The 18,929-nt window shown below is 42.6% G+C and overlaps 1 protein-coding gene across 1 annotated transcript in view; it reads left to right on the top strand.

Moving 5' to 3' along the window:
- Positions 1-18,929, top strand: part of LOC309644244 (uncharacterized protein) — a 766,088-nt gene that overhangs the window by 204,310 nt on the left and 542,849 nt on the right. Inside the window, exons 2-3 of the mRNA XM_082427907.1 lie at positions 3,369-4,141; positions 6,482-6,686. The gene's annotated coding sequence lies outside the window, so the exon portion shown is untranslated. The remainder of the gene's footprint in view (positions 1-3,368; positions 4,142-6,481; positions 6,687-18,929) is intronic.

Here is an 18,929-nt window from a genome sequence, read left to right as displayed (position 1 = left end):
TTGCTGATGGAGAAGGCCTGAACGTCTTGGTGGAGAAAGCACTGAACAGGTCAGAGGATTGAGGAGCGGAGGTTAGCAGCATGAAAATGCCACCGTTGTTACAAGCAGGCCCCAAGACAAGAGGAAGCTCTTGCTCTCCTGGGGCTGACATGCTCGGGCTGAAATCTCATGCTGAACTTCAGTGTTCCACAAGGAAAATCTGGCTCTCTTTTCCTGGAGTTGACAATGGCAGGCAAAGTTGGCCCTGCTAGACAGATTACTGATAAAAGAAGCAATTGTATAATTTCCATTGTGCCCAGACATCCTTGTAGTCATGACAACATCCTTAGACATTTACAACACTGACAGCCAGGGAGATGGCTAATAATTTCTTCCCAATACTCTCAGCCACTGTGTAAGATGACTTCTGGCCCAGACTGAATTCTTGATGAGTGCCGTCTTCAGGGTGATTCTGTGTGGGAGTCACTAGGGGGAAGGGAGGCTTTGGGGGTTACTAGAGGTGAGTGGGCAAAAATCACTGCATTCACTTGGGTCGTCCGACCTAGAGGGAAATCATATGCCAGTGGTTCAGTTTTGGAAATGTGTCCCCCATTGAACCATGCCTTTCTATTCCTCCAGGTGCCACCATTACTGTACTCCTGCATTATGGCAGCTGGCCCTTAGCAGGTCTCCCTTGAGTATAGTCTATACCCTGTTACCTGTCAATCTACAGTCCAAATCATTGTCATCCTGTCACTCTGCTGCTTAAGAAGCTCTTTTTCTAAAAAAAAAAATTGAAGTATAGTTGATTTACAATGTTGTGTTAGTTTCAGGTGTACAGCAAAGTGATTCAGTTATACACATATGTATCTATTCTTTTTCAGATTCTTTTCCCTTATAGGTCATTACAAAATATTGAGTATAGTTCCCTGTGCTATACAGTAGGTCCTTGTTGGTAAGACTCTCTTATAGCTTATTCTCTGCTACTAAACTCCTTGCTTAGATTTAGTTTTCCAATCTCACCAAACCCAGTCCATCCTGATATAGTCTAACTCCTTCTCAGTGTACACCTTCTTTTTATTGAGACTCAGTATCTCGTCATCCTCTGCCTATTCCATGGCCCTTTTATGTTCTATGCATTTACTCACCTCTTTCTTTCACAGATAAATTCCTTCTTTTCTGTCTTTCTAAATTTTATTCATCCTCCAAGTTGCAGCTAAATTCTCCCTACCTCGAAAGAAGCTTTTCTTGACTAGTCCAGACCAAGGCATTGGATCAGTCCTCTTATCTATGGCCAATGCCACACAGCTTGAAAGATGTATTATATTCAGGGGTTAATGAATGATAGTCTTTTCTCCCCAAAAGACTGAGCTCCTTGTTTTGGGAGCTCTCCGTAGATGACTCCTCTATCTCTCACAAGGCCATCCCCTCTGTCCTTTCTCGACCACCCTTTTTAAACCGTCACTCTACTTTCCCCGCTTTATTTTTCTTCATATCAGTATCACCACCTGACATTATACAACATCATTTGTCTCTTCAATTAGAATGTAAGTTCCATAAGGGCAGAGGCTTCATGTGTCTTGTCATCTTTTGTACACCCAAGAAACATCACAGTAAAGCCTGGGATATAGTATGGCCTCAATAAATGATTGTTGAATGATTGGCTGAATGAATGAGTCCTTACTGACTGGCTACTTCACATCCAAAATGATGGAGGAGAAATGGGAAGGCACCGATCCTTTCTACTGTGCGCATGGCTGCAGTAACTTTGAAAAATGAACCCTAGCATGGCTCTTTCCCCACCACCACAGAGAACCAAATGTTGCTGAACATCGAAAGTATCGGAACGGTCCACAGGGACATTGCACATTCCTGTCCGAAGAGCTCTGTGACCAGGGAGTACAGGCATGGATGGCCAGCTGGCTTCTGTAATTGCTTGTACTTTTACTGCCCTGCTTACTCCTTGGATTGTTGTGAGGTTCAAATGCAGTGAAGTATGATAAAAAGAGTTAAATTGTAAATCAACGTAAAAATAGGAAGCATTATCCAACCAGTTGGTTGATGGGGATAGCATGAGGTATTGTGGACCACTAGTGTTGAAAATGAGCAAAAGGAGGGGTTAGGATTATGCAGGATTATGTAATTTCACTTGTTTGGAGGGACCTTTCTGGATTTGTCAGGAGTTTGGTAAGAAGGATGCCTTTTTCTTTTGAGAAACGCAAATGATATATTTTCATGTTTGAATGCTGATCAGTGGGTTCTGTCCAAAAGAAACAGGGGCTTCAAAACCTTAGAAATATTGGAAGGGGAAAGAGATACCACCACCACCAACACATCATCATCGTCGTCATCAAATTAATCCTTACAAGACTCTCAGAGATAGGTATTCTTTTTTCTTTCTTTCTTTCTTTTTCATTTTTTTGCAGAGGAGAGAACTGAGATACATAGAGATGCAGTCCCTTACACAGGCTCCCTTAGCTAGTAAATGATAGAGTCAGGAATTCAATAAGAATTGCTAACATTTGTTGAGAATTTTTAAAATGTCAGTCATTCTTTTCAGTACTTCATTTAATACAATGCAAAGATGCAGGCAATGTTATTCCTCATTTATAGAAAGGAAAACTGAGACCTAGAGAAGTTAAGCCAGTTACCCAAGGTCACACAGCTAAGAAGGGCAGGAACCGAGACCTGAGCCCAGCCAGATGGCCCTGGAGCCTCTGTGCTTCCTTGTTATTCTGTGCCGCCTCCTGAATCCCTGCCCTCTGTCCCTTTTGCCATGCGATGTCCAACCAATGGCTTAACTTTTATAACCAAAGAAGCTACTTTCATCACTCCTACCAAAACAAATGAAAGAGAGGAACGCAGAAAAGCGAGAGAGGGACTTAGGGGGAGGGGGTGGGGGAAGAGACAGCCAGAACTGCTGAGGGAGTCCCAATGAAGACTCTCCTGGAATCATCCCTGGCTGGAGAAAGCAGATGGCGTGGCTGCCACGAACAGCCCCCTAAGAAGCTCTAAGAGTCCCCCACGTGAGAGGAAGATAGTTGTCAGTTGAGGGTGCGGGCCCACCCAGCTGTGTGAAGGGTTTGCTAAGATGGAATTAAGGTTTACTGAGTAGCAAAGAGCAACATCCAGCTGCCTAAGAACTATGCTGACAGGATGCAAAGGCAAGAGAATATTGTGTAAACCTTATTTACAGATCAATAGATAATCTTTCATACACAAAAGGTCAGCTCCAGGAAGGCAGAGTGGTAAAGAAAGAAATACTGCTTGCAAATACAATATTGACTTGAAAAACTCCACCCAGATGAATCCTTTGAGGTATATTCTTCTGGTCAAAGTACATTTCTTTATTCATGAGTTCCCCCCCCCCCCCCCACTAACCATTTCAGGTTCCTCAGTGAAGGATGAAGGGAATAATGAAGAACGCTGATTTCTAGTTGTCTTGAATTTGTGCCATCAAATGATCAGCATGAAATGGAATCAAGGCTGAGAAGTTCAGAATAACATTTCTAAGTGTGTGTGTGTACGCAGCGCTTAGGCTTCTCAAGTCAAATGACAACTCACCCCTACCCCCTGTAATTTCCTGCTCTGCTGGCTGTGGTGATAAACATTTAACCTGGTTTAAGGAAATAAACAACTACTCCATCCTACCGGTCCCCTCTGGATTCCTTCATCCATTTTGTGTTTCTCCTTTGCCTTGAAGCAAGTAGTTCATCATTCCCAAGAATATCTGAAATCGTTGCCACCCACCTCTACCTGGCTGCTGGATTGTGAAGCTGTTCATGACCGCTGGTCAGACACAAATAAGAATGGAAAAAGAAGGAAGCTTAACTGGGCTTTTTTTTCCACGGAATCATCTTTTAGATTAGAGGACCGACTCTGAATTTAGGTGATTCCTCTTAGCAGTTTGGAAAACACTTCAAAGGACCACGGTCTGAGAAACCTGAATAGATGTCTTGCTGGTAGAGTGTTTTTGGAGTGCAAAGTTGCTCTAGTTCCCAGGGTCACCCTGTGCTGCATCCCGGGCAGAGTGTGCAGCTGGGAAAAGTCCACCCTGGGCAGTAAGTCCAAAGGCTTAAGATGGACAGCTCTTCGTCTCAACTTCCTGATGGAGACCAGAATGGCAGTGGATGTGAAAGGACTTCATACTCTGTAGGATTATGTAAGTATATATATTTTTCAGAGCCAGGGAGGAGGATCATTTAACAGTGACACAATTCCTCTAAACTGCTTACAAGTTCTTTTCTTTCTCCAGTTAGAAAGCATGTTTCAGATACTCTGAGAATGATAACCTCCTCTTAGGAACAGATGTGGCTGGAAGTGGTCACCCCCAGCTTTGTCTGGACTTGATGGGGGAGCCAGGTGTGCCTGAGGATTACTGAACACCTCAAAATGAGAAAAGGACACAAAGGGGAGGCTGGACTTGATGACAGATGACACATTTCCAGAGTCAAAGTCGGAGCTTTGTCCCCTCTGTTCTGCCAGAGTTCCCCCTTCAGTCTAGGGCTGTGCCTTCCATGCCCACATCCTCCCACGTTCCTCCCCAGCCCTCATCCCCTAGAGGGAGGGCTGAGGGTCCTTATTAATAAGAACAAATGGTGCTGGCCACAAGGTGCGGGCTAATATTAGGGTCAAATGCTGGAGCTCTTGATTTCAAACTTTGCAATGATTCCCCATCCCTTGGTCACCTGCTCCCAGCCCCCCATTCTCAGACCTGCTGTTATCATCATAGCTATGGAATGTGTGAGTGAGGGGGTCCCTTTCTTCTTGAATCTCTCCTCTGCAGGAGCGCTTCTCATGAGCCACATTTGACAGTTTGTGAATAGGGGTGTCCCTTTGCATGTCCTAATGTGCTTTTGTTCTGCTATTGAAGGCTCTGTGGCTGCCCCTATTCCACTCAGACTTTTTCTAAGAGGAAGGGGAGAGGAGGAGGAAGGGAAGGATGGCCATTGGGAGGGAAAGAAGAAAAGAAGAAGGGATGAAGGAAACCACCTGGGTAATAGGTAGTTTTAATAATTTTATGTTTATATAGTTCTTTATGGTTTATACACTAAAAATAACTTGCAAAATGTTTCTACAGGCATAATCTTATTCAGTTTTTACAACCACCCAATTTACAGAGAGGGAGGCTTAGAGAAGGTAATGGTTATCTAGCTAATGAATAAATAACAGCATCCCATCTGGAATCCAGTCCTTCTGACATCATATATAGTTTTTTCTTTTTCTTTTCTATACTGCTCCATTAAATGTAAAGGCATGTCCCAAAGTCCTTTTTTTTTTTTTTTTAACTCATGCCAAACACTCTGGGTGAAAGCTGAAGGTCTTAGTGGCCACCATAACTCTGTATTAAACCCTTATTGGACTTTTTCTGAGGGTGGACTTGTAGACTTTGACTGGTTGGCCAGAGAGAGTATCCTACAAATACTTAGTACATTATTAATGTTTTTGAGCAGTTTGTAGTTTACAGTATATTTTCACATGTACAGTATATATTTCACATATTTTCAAATGTAAACATGTAGTTTACATTTCACTTGAGAGTCCTATAAGCTATGCACCTTTCAGAAATCCAGTGATTGGCCCAAGAGTAAATGGTGGAGTCAGGATGAGGTCCCAGATTTTTTTTTTTTAATCCTAAGGCCCATGCCTTTTCTGTTACCTCAGATTTCCTCCACTGCTATGTACCTAACCCAGGTTAGATTCTGCAGAGAGTATAGCAAAGTCCATTTAGAGAGCCACGGCTCCTGAGTCAGTCATAACCCTGACCTCTGAGCATGAGTGGCTACATAATTTGTGAGGTGCAGTGCAAAATGAAAATGCAGGGCTTCTCATTCAAAGCTGTTTAAGTGTTTCAAGATGGCGACAGCAGATTATTATACCTGGGGCGAGGCCCTCTGAGTGTGGGTGCCTTTTGAGCATGGAGCCCCGTGAGACTGCCCTGGTTGCGTGCCAGTGAAGCTGGTCCTGCCTCTGACATGAACTCAGGAGTGGAAGACCTTGTTTCTTTCTCAGATCCTTTCTGGGGCTCCTATCAGACAGCAGAAGTTCCAGGTCATAGGGACTTTGTTCTGTTGAATCTTTTATTCCCTCAGTCAGCCTCCATTCAGTGAGCTAAACCACAATGGCCCCGTGTTCCTTATTTTACTTGCTAACTCCAGGTCTCCTGGATCAAAAGTTAGGGACAGAGTCATAATATCACTAGTAGCTAATCTTTATTGCGCATTTACTATGATGTCACAGGAACTGTGCAAAACTTTTTACATGCTTTAAATTGATTGCAAAGATGGCCTCAATTCCCTATCCTTCCCTGTATCCACACACCTTGGCTTGTGACTTTGCAGCTTTTTCCATCAAGCAGTGGAGTCTGGTTCTCCACCTCTTGAACCTCGGCTGGTCCCATGAATTGCTTTGGCTAATAAAATTCAACAGAAGAAATGGTGTGCGAATTCCGGGTTTAGGTCTCAAGAGGCTTGCAAGCTTACTCTCTCTCTTGGAACCACAGGACAGCCATGTGAACAAGCCTGTGTGAGTTGGCTAGAAACGAACACCACTTGGTGGAGAGCTGTCATCCCAAACCGAGACCACCCAGAGCGGCCAGCACCCACTTCACCTGCCAACTAACCTCAAGTACATGAGTGAGCTTAGCTGCGGTCAGGCCAACAGAGTCCAGCTCTGCAGAACCATTCCACTGATCAACTCACAGACAGGTAAAAATGATACATCGTTGTTGCTTAAAAACTGTCTTTTGGGGGTAGGTGGTTATGCGTTATTATTATGTTAATAGATAACAGACACACATCCATCATGGTTTCCATTCTCTTGACAAGGAAGCAGGCTTTAAGAGGTTAAATTCTTGCCTGTGATCAGTAGCTAATAAATGGATCCAGAAAGTTTGACTCCATAGGTCAAATTCTTATCTGTTATTTTGTGGGGCCCCATCACAGCACTCAGGGCTCTGACAAGCCCTCAGCTAATCTGAAAGCTGTTTGAGTGGAAGAAGCAGTGTTTTTGCAAATGGAGGCAGGCCCAAGGGATAAAGCTCAAACACCAGGAATCTCTCTGCTGATAAAAATACCATGTCTATTATTAACCAAAACTTTTAATATAAAACACTGTAATCTATCAAAGAAAAAAAATGCTTAAATGCAGAACAAGAGAGACGATGTCTTTGAGGTCAAGGTCACAAGCTAAATGCTAGCGGAAATTTTGGCTGTATCTCATTAACACTAAATTATGACTGAGTTCTGCAAGAGGTCCTTGTGACAATCCCATTAATGCAAATGGCATTCCTTATGATGTCTGTTTTTGTAAATGAAAACAAAATGCAATTATGTCAGTGGAATTCACTCATTAAACTAAACTAAAATCCACCAGCAAGTGTCTCCCCACTTCCACTTCTGCCCCACATCTTTGATTAAAAGCAGTTGTTCCCCAGAGTTGCAAATGGGTATTTTGCTAAAATATGAGTGTACAATTTGATCATAGAGCGGGCACCAGAATACAGGAGTTCTTACAGATATCGGAGGTTGGGAAGGTTCTGGAAGGCATCAGGGTCGATGTATAGCAGGTTGTTGGCCTTTTCAATTCTACTGTAAAAGAGGAAAGAACATGCACGTGACCTCAACAGTAAGGAATGCTATGGTGTTTTTCACGTTATGCAAAGAGTATGTTAATGTCATTCACCCATCCATCCATCCATCTATTCATCCAGCCATCGTTTCAACAAAAATTGAGCACACATGCGGTGTCTTTTACTATACTAAACTGTGCAAACAAAATATTAACCCTGTCCCATGTAACTCTCACCACTGAAGTCTTCCTGGAACCTATTCATCAGAGACAAACAAAGCGCTGACTGGGTGAGTCATTTTCACTGAGCGCAGTTGAGTCTTTAACCAGTAAGGATCTCCCAGGGTCTGAGGAGGCTAAGAGGGTAGGGACAAGACTAATGGGGGAAACGAGCTTTTGTCTGGTCGGGAGACAAGAGAGAATGGCATGGAAAACAACAAAAGAGGGTGGGAAGGAAAAAGGCTGAAGAGCCAAAGGAGATTAGAGAAAAGGAGAGTGAAGGGGCAAAGGAAAACAAAGACTGGGGGAAAACCAGTGGGCGTCTCTGGCTTTCACTGTGCAGCCCCAGCAGACAGCAGCTGGGAATGTGCCAGTGAGTCCCCTCACGCTGCAAACTGAGGCTGCTCTCTCACAGCTCATGGGAGGTGATGGCTTCTGCCCCAGGTTGACCTGCACTGTGTCCTGATCTGGACACAGTGCAGGTCTGGAGGTGGGCATGTTCACATTCGGATTCCGACAGAGAGAGGCTGCCTTTTCCCCGTCTTGCTAGATCAATGTATATTTGCAGAGATGCTCTGTGTTAATTACTTCCTCCCTGTTTCATTAGCTTTAATGTTGCAGTAACCTGTAGCTACCCAGATCCAAGTACCAGGTAATTAATCATTTTAAGTACAGTCAGTGCTACGTGGGGGTGAGCACCTCTCCATGCAGGGAAGAGATGAAAGAGCCATCCCATTAGCTCCACTGCCCGTTGAACAGCATAGAGGGACGCCTGCTTGAGCTTGCCCAGAGGGCCAGCTGCCCTTTGGTTCACTTCTCTGTGGGTTCTGAGACCCTGGTCACATCTCTTTTCCCAACTAGGGTAAGGAAAGGCCAAGCAGAGTGAGAAGGAAGGAAGGAGCAGGAGGGCAATGGGGGGAGGGAGGGAAGGCGTCAATTGCAGAGGCTTAATGACAACGAGGAAGAATGAGAGTGGGAGGCGGAGTGAGTAGAAGAAAAGGGAAGGAGGTCTGCCAAAATGGACAGACTGTCATTCCTAAACAAATTCATATGGATGTATGTATGCATATATGAATTATGCATGTGTGTGTGGGTATGTATATATGCTTGACAAGCGCTAAAAAGTTTTCAAAAAGATACGAAAGAGTCAGGAGATTTATGTTCAAGTCCTTATCCTGCTGTGGATTTGGCTGGGTGACCAGACAAGCCTCACAACTTCTCTCTGTCTTTCGTTCCTCACCTGTAAAATTAGGAAAGTGGGTCACTGGCTTTCCTAACTGTGCTCCATGAGAATTTTGTGAGATATTAATCAGTGCTTCACAGAGAAACCTTTCCAGTGACATTAGCTGAGAAACTCTTAATACAATATCCTTCTTGGAGATTCCAAGTGTATATTCGCATATTACAGGCTCTGAGTTTTTCTATAGTAAGTGCATCTGTCCTACTTAACCTTATTTGGCCATAGACTTTTTTTCCTTTTTTGGAGCACTTAATAATTTTCCAAGTGTTTAATGATACACAGAATATACTTTGGAAAATTTTGCACCAGATTGTGAAGTCTCTTCTGGCTTTGATAACCTATGGTAATTAGAGACTGGTATGAAACAGAGGTGGATCTGTGTGAGTATTGGCATGTATGTAAAACTAGAATGTCAACAAGAGGAAGTAAATTTGATTGGAGTAGTAAAGAGGCCAAGGATTGTTATGATCTTACTGTATGCCGGTTGATGTGTTAGATCTATTTAACATTTATCATCTCATTTATTCATCACAGTGATCCTGTGAGGCATGCAATTTTATTATTCTCACTTACAGATAAGAAAACTAAGTCTTAGCATGATTTTGTATCTTGGCCAAGGTTTCATGGTGTGTATATGGAGTCAAACTAAGACGGCCCATCTTCAGCTACATCATGGGGGATTTATTTTGGGCTTTGACTGTGGAATAAATTTGAATGAGAGGATGAGGTGGACGTACTTGCAGTCACAGAGCTAGATTCTTGAGTCTACTACGCAAGAAATTCTGGGAGGGAAGAAGCAGGATAAGACCAAGCTCTGGAATGGGACCTGGATCACCAGGCAGAGACATATGACAGTGCCTTTCGGACTGACTTTGACATCTTAAAATGAAATTCTAGGGGTCTGAGGGCAGAGCAGAGCCAGGGCCTCCCAGGAATATAAGTGAACTTTAAAGCTATGGCCGAGAACAGCCATGAGCAAACCCCACAGGTTCTTGCTTACATTTCATGTAGTTTGGGCAGGTTGGAGAACACATCTGCCTCTATCACTTCCAAGACGTCATTCTGCGAGATCTCTCTGCAAAGAAAGAAATATAATTCAAGTCTGTTCAGTTACACTGCAGAAGTGGATTTAGAGCTCAGCGTAGAGCCTTGTGCCTACAGTGATTCATGAGACACACAAAACTCTGTTCCTGCTCACAAAGAAGTCAGCTGTAATGATGAGGCAAAGCTAATAAATAAGATGGTAATACTTACAGAACAATGAGAGAATAAACCCAAGGTGATGATTCAGGTCAGAGGTTATTAGTCTACAAATGTAGCAACTGAGGCCCAGAGAGGGAAAGAGACTTGATTAAAGATATTTAGGGAATATGCGGGATGAGAACAAACTTTAAATTCCCTAGACCAGGGGTCAGCAAACTTCTTCTACAGGACCAGGCAGTAATTTTTTTTTTTTTCTTTTTTGGCTTTGTGGATCATTTGGTCTCTTTTGCAACCACTCAGTTGATATTGTCGTGTAAAAGTGGTCATAAGTATCATGTAAATCAATGAGCATGCCTCTGTTCCAGTAAAACTTTATTCATAAAAACAGGCGGCAGGCTGGATTTTGTGTCATGGGCCGTAGTAGTTCAGTGACCCTGCCCTAGACCATGGAGGCAAGTTCTTCATTCTGCTAATCTGGCTTTGGGAGATGAGAACCTCAATTCAGTCTCTTTGAAAGAAACATTCATGCCATTACCCAAGCGGCAGTTGTTATTCCAAGACCTTTGGCGTTAATGTTGTCTTGGCCTAAAATCCCCAGAAAAGATCCTTCAGATCCCGGCTTATTTCCTCCTGGAGTAATCTGAGGGGAGTGGAGGATGTAGTCCCCTCTGCAGAAGCCCAGAGCTTATGAGGAGAGAAGGGTGGCTTAATCAGTTAATGTTTATGAAGGGGCTCAAAGGTGAGACACGATATTATTAGGCCTCCTGAGGAAGACTTTCATGCAGTTTTAACGTGGCACCTGAGAGAGTCTCAGAAAATCTCACACGCAGCATGCGCATGCATTCAAATTGGCTGAGGTGAAGTGCTGTCTGCTGGCCTGGGATTTAGCTGAGAAGCTCTAGAAAGGCTCTTGATCAAGGGAAAGGCCTGGAGGGCAGGGCAGGGCAGGGAGAGGGCCTGTTGAGGGAGGGGAAGTATGATTGTGAGTGCGGTCAGCTCATGGAGGGGAGCTGGCAACATCCGGGGCTTGTCAACTCAGAGGTTGGCAGGGTCGTTTCTCACACTCCCCCATGAGTGCGGAGACATTTTGTGAGAGAAAAGCACCTCTTATTCTATGGTAGCTTCCTTCGTGATTCATTTGGTAAAGTGAATTGGTCTTCACAGTTTTCATAGTTGAACATAGATGAGGGTGGTGTGTACATGTGTGTATTTAATAGGACATGTTGGCCATTGGGCGTTTATTTTGCTCCTCCGTCCTTCACGTGGAAAGAGTACTGGGAGGTGCAGAAATGAGAAGGAGTAGGGAAGGAGTGGTAGACCTTGAAAAATGAGACATTTATTTGAACACTGAAAGGAGTCAAGTGAAAGAGCTGTACAGGTAGAAAATAAGCATGGAGGAAAGCACTAGATGACAGAGAGATTTTAAATGCAAATAGGCCCATATTGTCCAAAAGCTACTTCCAGGTTCACTTACAGGTCCTGGTAGGTTTGGTCGCCCCCTTGCGGTAATATCTCAGCCTAATACTGCCTAAAAGGTGGACATTTCGCCTTAACTGAATTCCTGTACCAAGCGTTCTCTTATATGGATTTTTCTTTTCTTTTTTTTTGCCAAAGAGAACTAAAAATTATTAAAACAAACTAGCCAAGAAACACTTCTAAATTAATTATTTCAGAAGGCAGTTCATATTTTATGGCCTCAACTTCAAGGACAGGAGAGGGTACTGGGGTTGGGTGGAGGCCGAGGGAACCTTTGGCTGGAGGAGGCCTGGGGGGAGGTGAAGAGCGTGCAGTGGTGGAAAAACACCTTACTGGAAAATTCGGGGACCTTGCTCCAGTTCAACCCAGTTCTGCTTCTAGTTATTTCTACTATCATTGACTAGGTATCTATTTACCAGCCACTCTACATACATTGTCTCCGATCCCTTTAGCATGCCTGTGAAGTCAGTATTTTAATCTCCATGTTAATAAGCAGCGCCATCTGTATGCAGAACCAGCTGTGGCTGGCTGCCGGGCTGGAACGCTTTCTTCTACTTGCCCTGCCTCCCAGGGCCACGCTGGGCCTAATATTTCCACTGCTGTATATTTACTTAAAAGAAATAAAAATGCATGCCCTCCCCAAGACTTGTACACAGATGTCCATAGCAACTTTATTTGTAATAGCCCCAAATTGGGACCAACCCAGTGGATGAACTGTGGAATAGCCATACAGTGGGATATTACTCATCCGTAAAGCGGAACAAACTGCCGATCCAACAGAGTTGAATCTTTAAAAAATTATGCTGAGTGAAAGAATGCAGACAGGAAAGAAAGCATACCGTCTGATTCCATTTATCTGAGGGTCTAGAAGAAGAAAAACTAATATGCAATGATAGAAATCAGAGTAATTGTCACCTGGGGCCTGGGATGGAGGTTGCTGGCAGGGAAGAGGCAGAGAGAGCTTTCTGGGATGATGGAAATGTTCTATATCAAGACTGGGGAGGTCGGAACATGAGTTTGTCTAACTCACTGAACTTTTTTTTTTTTTTTTTAAAGTTATTTAGTTTTGGCTGCATTGGGTCTTTGTTGCTGTGTACAGGCTTTCTCTAGTTGTGGCTGGCTTGGCTACTCTTCATCGCGGTGCATGGGCTTCTCGTCGCAGAGCACAGGCTCAAGGCGCATGGGCTCAGTAGTTGTGGCGCATGGGTTTAGTTGCTCTGCGGCATGTGGGATCTTCCCGGAGCAGGGCTCGAACCCGTGTCCCCTGCATTGGCAGGCGGATTCTTAACCATTGTGCCACCAGGGAAGTCCTAACTTATTGAATTTTAAGTTTCAAATGAATGCATATATTTTATTGTATATGAAACATACCTTAATACAGTTATTTAAACAGTGTCTTTCATTCAAAAGAAGGAGAGTAAATTCCATTTTGTTTGTGTTTTGAGAACTCTGAATTAAGAGAACTAATGGAAGAATGTTGGTTATATTGTCTGGCCAGAAGGTGGTGTTCAAATCCTAGCTCTATCCTGGAGATTCTAGATAAGGTTCCTTCCCCTCCTGGCTGTTCTCCCCGCAACCTCCCATTCCCTCTCCACAATCTATAAAGTGCATAGCTGAACTAGGTCAGAGGATCAGAGTTTCTCAACTCTGGATGCACGTTAGAATCTTCTGGTGGACCTTTAAAAAACTTCCGAAGCCTGGGTTCACGTCGGAGAGTTGGATTTATATAGTCTGGGGTGAAACTCTGGTGTTATTTTATTTATTTATTTTTTGCCCTTTAATTCTCCAAGCAGTGGTCATTCTAATGTGCATGAAGGATTGAGAACTACTGGTCTAGATGATATTAAGGTCCCTTTTAGATCTATGCTTTCTGTCTTAAATAAAGTTTGCTTCAGGAGCAAGGCCAAATTTCCCTGGGCTGCTAAGACAATAAACTGGAGCAATAAGGTTCTTGGAGCCCAAGAGGAAATAAAAATGAGACAAAATAGTAGAAAGAGAAACCTGGAGATAGAACATGGAAGCAGGCGTAAAATAGAGGAGGTACTAGTTAGGTCTGGTTTTTCATAAGTATGAAAATTTAATCAGAAAGTCAACATTTTAAATGTTAAGTCTTTAACAAGAGGTATTGCGGAAAATATGTAAAAACACTTTACATTTGGTTAGTATTGATAATTGACGAAGTTTTTTTTTTTTTTTTCCATGCATAGCTTCTCTTCATTTTCAGTGTACTTATGTAAATTAGAGTTAGTGCAGCCAGTACTAACTGCAGTGAGGTCAACAGAGGTAACCTGGCTTGGCTAAGAATATGCAACTGTGAGGATCACCCAACTGGTCTTGGAAGGGAGCACGTGGAATCTTTACATCCGAAGAATTTACACAGTTAAGAAACCTTTCTCTAAAGATTCAATTTAGACTTTTCTTTACGATTGTGACAAATCACAGCAACTGGCATAATTCGGGGTATGATAGTGCTTGCTTAGAGTCAACAGGCAAAGTGTTTATGAAAGAGGAGAGTTCTAGGGATGGGATAGATCAGTGGCTCTCAGAGTGTGGTCTGGTGGTCTCTGTGGTCAAAACTATTTTCATAATCATGCTAAAATATAATTTTTTCACTCATTCTATGAGCATACAGTGGAGCCCAGGGGTTCGTTGATGTGTGGATTCAGAAGTAGATACAAGAATCCATCTGTCTTCTATTAAACAAGATGTTAAAATGTTTTGAAAATATGTAAAAAACTATGGTACTCTTCTCCCTAATATTTTTTTGAACATGGTTATTTTGCATAACAAATGTTATTTATGTTATTATGTAGAGATTTATTATTGTTTTAAGATGGACTAGCAAAATATTTCCCAGTTTGAATTTCTAGAATGGTAAGTGTCAGTAGCTATAAGCCACATAAGAAAATCTGTTCGGTGTCTTTAATAACTTTTAAGATGTAAAGAGATCCTGAGCCCAGAAAGTCTGGGAACTGTCCAATGTAGGCATTGAATGCTGTCCTTTTTGGGTGAGGGATCCTGATTCTGTGGAAAGCTTATTTCCAGAGATGAGGCTCTCATCTCAGACGATGCTTCTCAGTTGTTCATGCATATATGAATCACCTGGGGATCGTGTTGAAATGCAGATTCTCAATGGGAAGATCTTGAGTGGGGTCTGAGGTTCTGCCTTTTTAATGCCTCAGGGTGATAGGGATGGTGCTAGTCTTGAGATCACACTTTGGATTGCAAGGTTCTTTAGAAGAATGGTAGTAATACCCTAACAGGCCTTTCTCCCCAACACACAGCCAGTGGTGTGTAGGAAAAGCAAGAGGAGGAGTGGAGTGAAGTACTTGATTTTAAAAACCCTTTATCCCCTCTGGAAACCCTTCCCTTACTCTCTTATTGAAGTTTTTCTGTCCTCTAGATTCTCACAAGACTTCTTTCATTTCTCAGTTAAAGCAATTACCATGTTGTTTTGCCATTGCTATCTTTTTGGGGGGGGTTGCTCATTGTCTAATTTCCTAATCTGACTTTGAGTTCCTGGGTGGTATCTTATCCATCTGTCTTTCTATCTCTGGCATCTAGTGGTACGTTGGCGTGTGATAGGTACTCAATAAATGCTTAGTGGGTGGATGTGTAGATGGAGAAAAAGTAGTCTTCAGGTCCAGAAACAGCATCTGAAAAGCTTCAAAGGAGATGAAGTTTGTCTTCTGTAGTCTTTCACCCCCCTTTCTGTAGCCAACGTGCCCAAGTATGGTATGTGACGGCCAAGCCTAGATTGTCTGTGAGTTAGAGTTTTGTCCCAAGGATTTTTCTACATTTAATACACAGCATGCAAGGGACACATACATGGATTTGGTCTATGTATGGATGCCTAATAGAGTCTGGATGCTTTTAGCTCTACCCCTACGGGTCATAGCATTTCCCAGCTCCTCTCTGGCTCACAGATGAGGTCCTTGAATTGACAAAACACCCATAGAGGAGAAAACGGGAGAGATGACTGGTGTGCCTGTAGGAGTTCTTGAAGCATTTGATTGGGTGTTAGATCTCTTCTGTGCGTGGAATTCCACGTTTCTTTGAAGGGAGGGGAGATGTGCTTGCATGAAGTGCTGGAGGTTATCAAGACGTTCCCTCTGGAGTGAGTTTCAGCGCCACAATCAAATTCTACTCCAGATTTGCATTGTTCTGGCCAATGAAATGGTATTCATATACAAGTACACTTGGGGGTGGGGGTCGGGTCAGTAGGAGGGACTTGAGGGAGAGAATGAGCATGTAGCATTCAGCTGGGTCCAGCATGAAATGTCAACCTATCCTAGAGTGATATTCATTTGTCCACCATTTCACCTGACACTCATTTGCCAAATGCTGGGACTGTTTCATTCAGAGGAGAGATCCCACAGGTTTGTAGGATTAGGAAAAACTGAAGAACTGTTACCAGCAATTCAGGACCTCCCTAGAATTTCAACGACATCTAAGAATTGGAGAGCAGGATGTAATAAGAAATCAAACACTCACAGAAACATCGTCTTTGCTTTTTTTCTGATATAGGAGATATTCTCCAACCAGGTTTCCCCTGTCTTTTCCCTCCTCCCCTGACCTTCCATAGAGCATTTTCCTTCAGTAAATCTGACATATCCCTCCCTAACTGGGCATTCAACTGCATTAAAATATTTTTAATATTCACTGAATCAGATTTCTTTCTTTTGTCTTTAATAACCTCAGACTAAATTTAGTTGACTGCTTCTCTTCCCTGAGTCCCCTGTGGGACCCCCTCACACACTCTGTCATAGCCCTCACAGACCGCGCTGGGTTTGCGTTCTGGTTTGTCTCCTTCACCAGGTAAAGAACTCCTGGAGGACGGTGACATTGCCTTTCATCTTAGTATTTCTGCTCCCAGCCAAGTGTTTGCTGAATGAGTGAATTATCTTTGAAAGATTATAAAAGATTTTCCACCTTTGCTCTTGCACAATAAAGCTGTGTTCTTGAAAATTTGCAGTAAACAGAGTATTTGCAAATCAAAATGTGTACTAACACAAGAAGGAAGCTTCTGGTTTTGCAGAGCCTAGGAGTGAATTTTTAAATGAGTGAAGAACTAATCCAACAAATGTTCAACAAGTTTTGATTAAGCAGCTTTTGTATTTCAGGTACTAGGCTTCGCGTTGGGGCTCTAAAGATGAATAAAATGGGTTCTGGGTTTTATCAATTGTCTTTAACTCAGCGAGTTTGGTATTCTAGGCTTTCCTTAACTGGGTGCTATCTTTATTTGATGGGCTACATCTGAGTTATTAGAAAAAATAAAATGGATTGTTGATATGTTGCATTTAAATATAACTACAGATATATAAATAATATACTTTCATATATAGTATATATAATACATAATTATATATGTATTATACATTGTGTTATATACATGATTATATATTATACACACACATAAGTGTGTGTGTATATATATATAATATATATTATATATAATATATATATTATGTATATATATATATGTATTTCTACCATATGTCTACTCCCTTAATTCTTCTGGAAATATGCCAAATAACTTAAGTAAATACAGAACAGGGTGGGTGAAAATGTCCATGAAAATACATTCCAGTAAATTTCATAAATCTCTCCAAACATATACTCCCACCCTTATTTAGAATTCCCTTAAGATCAGATCTGGAGACTTTACAATAGAGACCTGAGTTTGAATCCTGCCTCCATTTCTTACTAGCTGTACAACTGTGGCAAGTTACAGCAGAGTCTCTCTGAGCTTCAGTTTCCTTGTCTGTAAAATGGGAATAATTGCTACATCACAAGGATGTCAAAGGTATTAAATAAGATGGTATGTGTGAAAGCACAACGCTTCTCACGTGGTAAACTCAAATATCGCTGTGCCTGCCTCCGTCTCTCTGTGGAGTTTAGGACTGAAGTCCTCTGCATCTGGGAAATACTGGGCTCGCTGATCACTGAACTGGGGAAAATGGTGTGAGCAAGTGTTCTAGGAATGCTTCTCTTAACCCTGCCTACACATCATTTAAATTCTTAAGCCAGGCTATGGCATTATCCCAAACACCATCCTGAGTCTTAACCGCAGTGAGACCTGCCATCTGGTCTGTTGGCCAACAAAGGAGATCAGGCAGAGCACGTAGGTGCCCCAACAAGCATGTCTCCACCACTGAAGTCCTAATCTAAAATGGAAGCTGGTCCCTTTGGGAGAGGGTCAATACAGAGTGTGGGACATGTTGTCAGGGTGGGGTAAGGACATTGCCAATAGGCTCCTCTCACTTCCCCAGGTGGCAGCAGGTAGGTGCCTTCCTTTCCTGACATGTCCCATCTGCTTCCTTCTCCCTGGGCAAAGTGCGTCTCTGCTAAAGATGCTCTAAAGATGTCCCCAAATGAGACAGAAATTAAAGCACCCTCAGTGACTCGAATTCAACTCCTTCACTTTTAAATTCATCAACAACAAACTTGTGTCCATTTTTAGTTTTGTCTTAATTTAAAATGTTAAGTAATAATCTATATTTTGGAATATTTCCCTTGCTTTGCTCAGCAGATGAGGAAAGGAACTAAAACTCACAGACATAATAGCTAACGTTTATTATGCACTTCTTATGTGCCAAGCAATTTTTCTGCACTTTACATTTGTTAAATTGCTTAATCCTCACAACAACCCTTTGAGGGAAGTACCATCCTTGACCCCTTTACAGAAGAGGAAAATGAGGCATACAGAGGTTAAGTAATTTCCCCAGTGCCACAGAGCCAGTGAGTGAAGTCGACCTAGGGTATGAACTCACCATTCATGGGGCCTCAAAAAGATGGCAGAAATCAGATAGGCCATATTTCCAGTGACCCGGAAAACTGTTTCCACTTCAGAAGATCTTGTTGTTATCGTTTTAATTTCCAATAGAGTATAAAATTTTGGCTCAGCAATACGCCTATAAAACAACTAAATACTGCCCCCTTCCTCCATGCTGCATGGTACTTGAGTTCTGACGAGGCAAAATATGTCAACATGCAAATTCACCTTCTACAGATAAAGCAGAGTCCCAAGCAGTGACTCATAGGGTAAGTGCTTTTTTAGGGCATTCGCTATGCAAGGGCAAAACATGTAAGACAATAAAAAGCAGTGCCCCTGCCTTCCAAGAGTCTGCACTTTAGTTGGGTAGAAGCAACATGCATGGGAAGTTGGGCGTGCAAAGTCAGTAGAAGTGGAAGAAAATATGAGAGGCATGTCCAACACAGAGCAGGGTAGACAGTGGGCATT

This window comes from Balaenoptera physalus (genome assembly GCF_965194825.1).
Source record: "Balaenoptera physalus genome assembly, chromosome: 15".
Lineage (NCBI taxonomy): Eukaryota > Metazoa > Chordata > Mammalia > Artiodactyla > Balaenopteridae > Balaenoptera > Balaenoptera physalus.
Note: the sequence above shows the minus strand (reverse complement) of the source record. Positions and strands in the feature narration are given on the sequence as shown.